Here is a 7,196-nt window from a genome sequence, read left to right on the forward strand (position 1 = left end):
CTATCAATCACCTACCGCCCTCTAGGCAGCTTTCGAGATGTAACGAAGAGTTGATGGGGGGGGGGGTGGTTCTTGAGATGTTATGCGCTTCAATTTCCAAAGGTTTTTGAGATGCTAGCAGAAGAGAAATAAATACATGCCACCAGCTTATGGAAATTGTAAGAGCACCAGAGTAGTTTGCAGCTCGGCTATAATTACCTAAATATTGACTGGAATTGTTAGTGTAGAGGCCCAGAGGAGCAGCATTTGTTAGCAGTGTTTTGGAAAGGTTTACCAGCATTTACAACCTGTACTATCTCAGTTCGTGCAGATTAGTGATGTCATCCAAACATATTAACATCTACGGGTGTATACTGGAGAATATCTGACAGACTATCATGATCTGGTATGGAAACACAAATCTCTTATACCGACTGAACTGCCCGCTCCATTTTTCCATGGTGATAATCGTGTTCCTTTCTCGTCTTAGTACGATAAAACTAAAGAGAAGCCAGTGTTTCACGCGCCACAGTTTAACTTATCTTTCACAGCCCCACAACCTCCATCTTGAAAATTGAAGCATTTACTCTTCACCTAAAGTCCGAGGGTGATCGTTATGTATATGTTTCTGTTTCAGATCTTGAAACAACATCTGTTACACTGAAAAAAAATCATAAATTACCAAATGCCCATGGCCGATCCATGGAATGGAATAAACTGGAGGCATTAGTTTCATGCTGTAATGGCAGGCGAATCACGTCTGAAAATGCGCGAGTGCTCTTCGAGGTTGAACTGCAATTGTCGATCGAGGCTGTGCCATGAAAACTGATGAAATACTGGAAAGTGGTCATCGACAGGCAAACAGGGGTCACTATTGAGATCATTAACTTCCATGGATGAGTTGGGTTGGGATATTGACAAAGAGTGAATGGGTTCTTATCTGCTGATGTAGGGAAAGGCAAGGGAATGGGATTTCAAACATGAATGAAGGAAGGGAACGGATAGAGTAATGTGCATTTCAACACATTCCGAATACCTGCCTTCACGAACCGGAAAGGCCATGATCCAGTGACATATAATTATGGTCTAATCGGAGTATCATAATGTTTGGATGTGATTGCACTGAAACTGCTGCAGAAAGGCTTCACCAGGAAGTTGCCGAACATGAAACATTTCAGATATCAGCGGAGAATCTAGCATTCAATTCTTGAACTGGAGGAAGAAGAAGTAGTTTAAAAAGAAGTTTAAAAAATATTAGAGTCATACTGTTGTTCATTAGTGTTAACTACTTCTCCATATCAGGTGTATCTAATATGAAGGTATAGGTTTATTGGAACTGTAAGTTTTAACTGACGTTAGCGGAAGGTGTTGAGTTTCTTCAGATGTAGGCATTTGTCGCAGCGATTTCGTCACCACTCTGCGACCCATGCTACTGCATTTTCATTGCTCACAAAATTGTCGCTTCCACATTAGAACAAAGAATCACCGGGCTTGGGTGCACGGTCTCCGGAATACTTGTGTACGGACCACATGGTTGATCCTGCGTTTTCTGGTGAAACTCATTCCACTGACCTCACAACTATTTTCCCCGCCTCCGGCGTTCTCCACTGGCATCGCGAGGCAGAGCAAAGAGTATATCTGATCATCCACCATGACCGGCTTGCAAGGATTCGGGATGAACTGCGATGTCTTTTGTTCTTGCACCGGTTGAGCTGCGCTCTCGCTGCTTCTATGACGATGCCGTGCCCCTTTCTCACATCTGATTGAGCCACGCTGAGTAAGAATATCCATTCCAAAGAATCTCTATTCCTGAGTAAGAATCTTCGTCCTTGAGTAAATATCAATAATGTCTTTCTCGTCTGCATAACAGTCTATGTGTTTCTTTCTTTCTTTTTTCTTTCTTTCTATCTATCTATCTATCTATCTATCTATCTATCTATCTATCTATCTATCTATCTATCTATCTATCTATCTATCTATCTATCTATCTATTTATTCATCTATCTGGCTGGCTGTCCTCTGCTGTCTGTTTTTGTCCGTTTTTGTCGCTCTCACTATATGCTGCTGTGTCAGCTATTGCGAATTTGAACCAGCAGAATTCACAAGAAGATTATCAATGAAAAGCACTTGTGCAGTTTGGGAAATGATTATTTTCTCAGTCTTACTGGACCGATTTTCAAAGGCAGACGGAATGTCATGAGCCATTAGCTAGCGTGTCAGTAACCAGCAATCTCTCACTTGGTGCCCCAGATTTAACGGCGTTGATGGTATATTATTGGAGGGACCTAGAGTGCAAAAGGTAAGTGAAGGTTCACATGATGGCTGAGAAAATGAATCACTGATAATCAACTAAAATGAAAACTCAAGTTTCTGCCCTAATGTGGCGTCTGGACACACAGAGTAACAACGCACAACGAAAGATTCAAGAGAGGATGAAGATTAGCATCAAGTACCCTTCAGTTCCCAACCAGGGAAAAGCTCCAGCGTCATTTTTCCAACATAACAAAGGCTGCCATCCAAGTTTCGACATTACATTTCGCCGGAGAATGGTTGGATGGCTCTGTTCCTTTGAGAATCAGACTGCAATTGTTACCTGCCACCTGCTCTAATGGGAAGTCTGCACTTAAAGTTCGCCTACAGAGTACTGAGTGTTCACTTGTTCTCCACCTTCCATAGCTCTCTGCTTACATCGGCATGATCATAAGGCTCCCCATCTCCCCATCCGGTAGAGTAGCAATCCCACCCACCCCCCCATACCAGACCGTGATGCAGCCGGTCAGAATGCTCTCCAGAAGTTTGTTTGTTTTTTTTAGTTTATTCGTTAATCTCCTAATGAAATACTGTATAGTAGCTGTTTTGAATTCTTTATAACCGCATCGATATGCTGGGACCAGGTTAAGTCCTCAGAGATCTTAACACCCATGAACTGGAAATTGCTTACTCTCTCCACTTCTGATCCCCCGATGAGGATTGGTTTCTCTCTACTTCCTGAAGTCCACAATAAGCTTTTTCGTCTTTCTGACGTTCGTTACAATGTTGCTGCTGCGACACCACTCATTGAAATATTTTGCCCCTGTTCGCCCTCTCATCTCCATTTCAGATTCGACCAACAACGTTTGCATTATCAGCAAATTTATAGGTGGTGTTTGATGTGCACATTTGCTGACTCGATATGCACATGGATGTAAGGAAGATCGAGGGATATTGGCATGATAGGAGGGAGGGATTAGAGTTTGAGTGCCTTTGATTTGCTTTTTAGCTGGTTATAGCAAAACATTGTGGGCCGAACGGCCTTCCACGCTCTGTACGTATTTAGGCTCTATGCTTTATGATATCTGTAAATATCTTCTAAATTTTCTTTACATATGTAAAAACTCGCGTTTGTAGTAGTGGGCTCTAGTGGCGCAATCGGTTAGAGCGCGGTACTTATATGACAGTACACGGCGGAGAAATGCCGAGGCTGTGAGTTCGAGCCTCACCTAGAACACTTGCGATTTTTAATACTTGCAACGCTCGGGTGACTTGACAACTCTCAAGCTGAGCATTCCACTGAAATGTTACATTTGATTTTGTGCTTCTGAGACACCCCGCTTATTATTTGTGTTTAACTTCGAATCGATGCACCTTTGATTTTGATCTGAGAAGGCGAGTGTGAGTTTACAAGCGTTGCAGGAGATCCTCCCTTATTCACTAAAAGGCATGTGCCCGCAGGGCTACAGATAATCTCCCTGTTTGGTTCTTTAGTTCAACACGCGTAGCCTCACTTCCCGTTGTTGAAAGTGTCTGAGCTGATGGTTTCTTTGCTGAATCCAGGCATCACGCGTGCCCCACATTCCTGTCTTTTTAGTTCAATTAACCAAATGGCGAAGCAACGAACACTACTCTTCCTGAAACCATGCTTCAGAAACCCTCTAATTACACCTCACCTTGGTTCGTTGTGCTTTCGAATAAACTCAATATTTATTTGCTTCGGCAAATTGTTTTAGGCACACGCAGAAAAAGAAATATTAATCGTAGTTTCAATGGCCGCAAATGGTATCGGGATGCTGATCTCTCTGTCTCTCTCTCTCTCTCTCTCTCTCTCTCTCTCTCTCTCTCTCTCTCTCTCTCTCTCTCTCTCTCTCTCAACATGAATCTGCAACCTGCATTATTTCCGGACCGAATTATAAAATTATTCTCACATGTCCAGAGTTCACCAAGCCTCTGTTAAAGAGACGACACCTCCCTTGATTGTACTGACGTCCTCCCGGCTGGAGAGAGATCACTCCACCGCGACCTCAGAGCTGATCGACTTGCCGCTCCGTTCCTGAAGGCTGTGGTTACCAATATAATTTTCGTTCACAATAGGTCGTTTAATTGGCCGTTAATGTCTTGGTCTGGTTGCGATCCGAAGGAACAGATTGGACGGTGATCATTAATGAAATATCAGTGTGATAGTGTGTCTGGTGTCAGTGCGGACTCGGTGGGACGATTGGCCGTGATTCGTTACTCCACAGCTGGCATCATCTCACAGGTAACCCTGGCTTGTAACGCGTCCTGTTGTTTATACACGTATCGGCACATGGTTCACTCACTTGCTTCAATTAATTGTAACCTGTGGTGATGAGAACGGACGAGAGAGACAGGGTGAGAAATCTTAAAGGTACTGTTAAATTTAGCACTTGAGCCGGAGCGCCACCCTGTGGAGACTGCCGGAAGCTAGAGTACCGAAGTTGTGTTAATTCCTTGCCTCATATATGCAACATAGTTCAGTTGACTGTTACATGTCGCGCCTTAACCAACACCCCACAGGAAATTGTTAATACCTATCTCTGTATATGGTGCATAAGTTTAATACTTGTTACCGAAAACGGAAAGGAACGGTGGACAATGCTTTGTACTTATTGTTGTACTTCAGAGCAGAGCGGGGAGGGGTTGTCTGAGGTCATTGCTCAATAGCGCAGAACATTGAGCGCTTTGCAGGGTTTCTGTGGTGTAGTGGTTATCACGTTCGCTTCACACGCGAAAGGTCCCCAGTTCAATCCTGGGCAGAAACATTGTTTGGGCTTCAGTACTTCAAATGAACTTGAGACTCAATTTTTCTGTTTGTGTTCAAGTGTATTGTCATCCATGTGTAATTATAATGAACATTCGCTTTTCTATCGGTAGCGCATTGTATTTCAAACCTGGCAAAAGTAAATTAAAGAAAGATGAATTAATAGTAATTATATTTAATTTACAGGAGAACATAAACGGATTTAAACCTAAGGAGGTTCGTGGATAACGTGCACTGCGTAACGGGAGAATTAGCCTTCAAACCTATTGTCATGTATTGTCGCATGAGGATGCATTGTGGTTTCAACGGAGCTCACATCTCAGATGTTCCCATCCAGACAAACATCAGGAAGAATAACCGTCTGCTGCAAAATTTCAAAATTTTAAATTGCTTTCGTTTTCCTTCCCCTGTATTCCACTCCTTCCTCGTCTCACCATACAAACACTCTGTTCATATTCTCCACCACAATATTTTAGGTTCTAACTTTTCAGTCTGCCTCCCCCACCTCTCTCTCTCTCTCTCTCTCTCTCTCTCTCTCTCTCTCTCTCTCTCTCCCTCACACACACACACACACACACACACACACTCACACACGCACACACACACACACACTCACACACACACACTCACACACTCTCACACACACACTCACACACACACACACACACACACACACACACACACACACACACACACACACACACACACACACACACACACACACACACACACGCATTCAATCTCTCTGCTTGTCTTTGTTTTCTCCGTCGCGAGCAGCATCACAGCCACCCCATGTCCGACACGCAAGTATTTGTTTACGCCGCGGTGGAAACAGTTGGTCACCTGAACACCTAAGTCTGGTTAAAACCTTCCTGTATAGTGACGGTAATGTAGCACAAGGAAACGGGGTACTGTGGCACTGTTTATTTTGGGACGAGGTGACGGTGGGAGATCGCATATCGGTACAGAGTTGGGATCACGGTCCTTTTCAATATATCGAAGTTTTTGTGATTTCATGTAAAATTAAATCATTGACGAAATATCCCACGCCTGCATAAATGTCAGTAACTAGCCGTCGAGGTTCTTCCGTAACTTAAACATCAAGAATAAATATTTATCTCGGAATATGCTCCGTCCCTGACTCAACGCGCAGCCCGTGTAGAGTTACTCCGAAATTAGTCCCGATCTTTCCCCGGTTACTCTCTTAACTCTATCACCTTATTAAAACCTTACTGTCTGTCATTCTAATCAAACCGGCCACAATTCTATTGTTTAACATTTCGGCAAAATTACCAGTGATGCTTTACTGGATCCCCACAGTGATGTGAAACGTTGGAAATGTATGCCACTGAAAAATGATCAGTGAAAATGTATCCTGGGATAGCAGTGGAGTCCAGGAGAAAAGTAACACCTCGCCTTTGGACGTCAAGGAACAGATGGATGTATATTGACAGTGATAATTTGTCCTGCTCAGCAGTCACGAGTTTGCATGTAAAATTCTCTGGCAACATTGGAGGTTTTGTGAATCTTCCGTCCGGAAATTGCGCCGCTTTTCCACCGCCTCATGTACCGTGGCATGCGAATGTTCGGGCAGCCCTGGTAAAAGATTGTGTTACTGTGAATAGCTCAGTGAGTAAAAGAGGACCTGATCTCCAAAAGACATAAAGTTAAAGATGAATCATTATTTTCATCATTTTAAGCACGATTAGTGTATTACTTTTTGTTTTGTACAATTTTCGAGTGAAAAAAGGGAAAAGAGCACCATGCAAGAGTTTGGGCACCTCAAAGATTTGAGCTCTCAGATAACTTTTACCAAAGTCTCAGACCTTGTTTCGCTCGTCAAGGCTAGGGCTTGTTCATAATTATCGTTAGAAAAAGCCAGGTGATGCATATTTCAAAGCTTCATAAATACCCTGACTCCTCAAATTTTGTACCAACAATCAGCAGCCATGCTCTTCTCTAATCAGCTGCCTAGCACTTCGAAAATTAAAATAAATGATGCCCACAAAGCCGGAGAAGGCTATAAGAAGATAGCAATGCGTTTTCAGACAGCTGTTTTCTCAGTTCGTAGTGTAATTAAGAAATGGCAGATTCGAACTCTGGACCATTCGCCCCGTAGTCCAGCGCTGATGCCACTACGCCAACAGCCGGCGTCTTAAACACACCTCAAAATCCACGATGG

At 43.3% G+C, this 7,196-nt stretch overlaps 2 non-coding genes across 2 annotated transcripts; both read left to right on the forward strand.

Moving 5' to 3' along the window:
• Nucleotides 1-3,372: 3,372 nt before the first annotated feature.
• Nucleotides 3,373-3,466, forward strand: trnai-uau (transfer RNA isoleucine (anticodon UAU)). The gene is made up of 2 exons: nt 3,373-3,410; nt 3,431-3,466. It is a non-coding gene; the product is annotated as a tRNA-Ile (tRNA).
• Nucleotides 3,467-4,942: 1,476 nt separating this feature from the next.
• Nucleotides 4,943-5,015, forward strand: trnav-cac (transfer RNA valine (anticodon CAC)). The gene has a single exon. It is a non-coding gene; the product is annotated as a tRNA-Val (tRNA).
• Nucleotides 5,016-7,196: the final 2,181 nt, after the last annotated feature.

Source organism: Hemitrygon akajei, unplaced genomic scaffold (assembly GCF_048418815.1).
Source record: "Hemitrygon akajei unplaced genomic scaffold, sHemAka1.3 Scf000104, whole genome shotgun sequence".
Lineage (NCBI taxonomy): Eukaryota > Metazoa > Chordata > Chondrichthyes > Myliobatiformes > Dasyatidae > Hemitrygon > Hemitrygon akajei.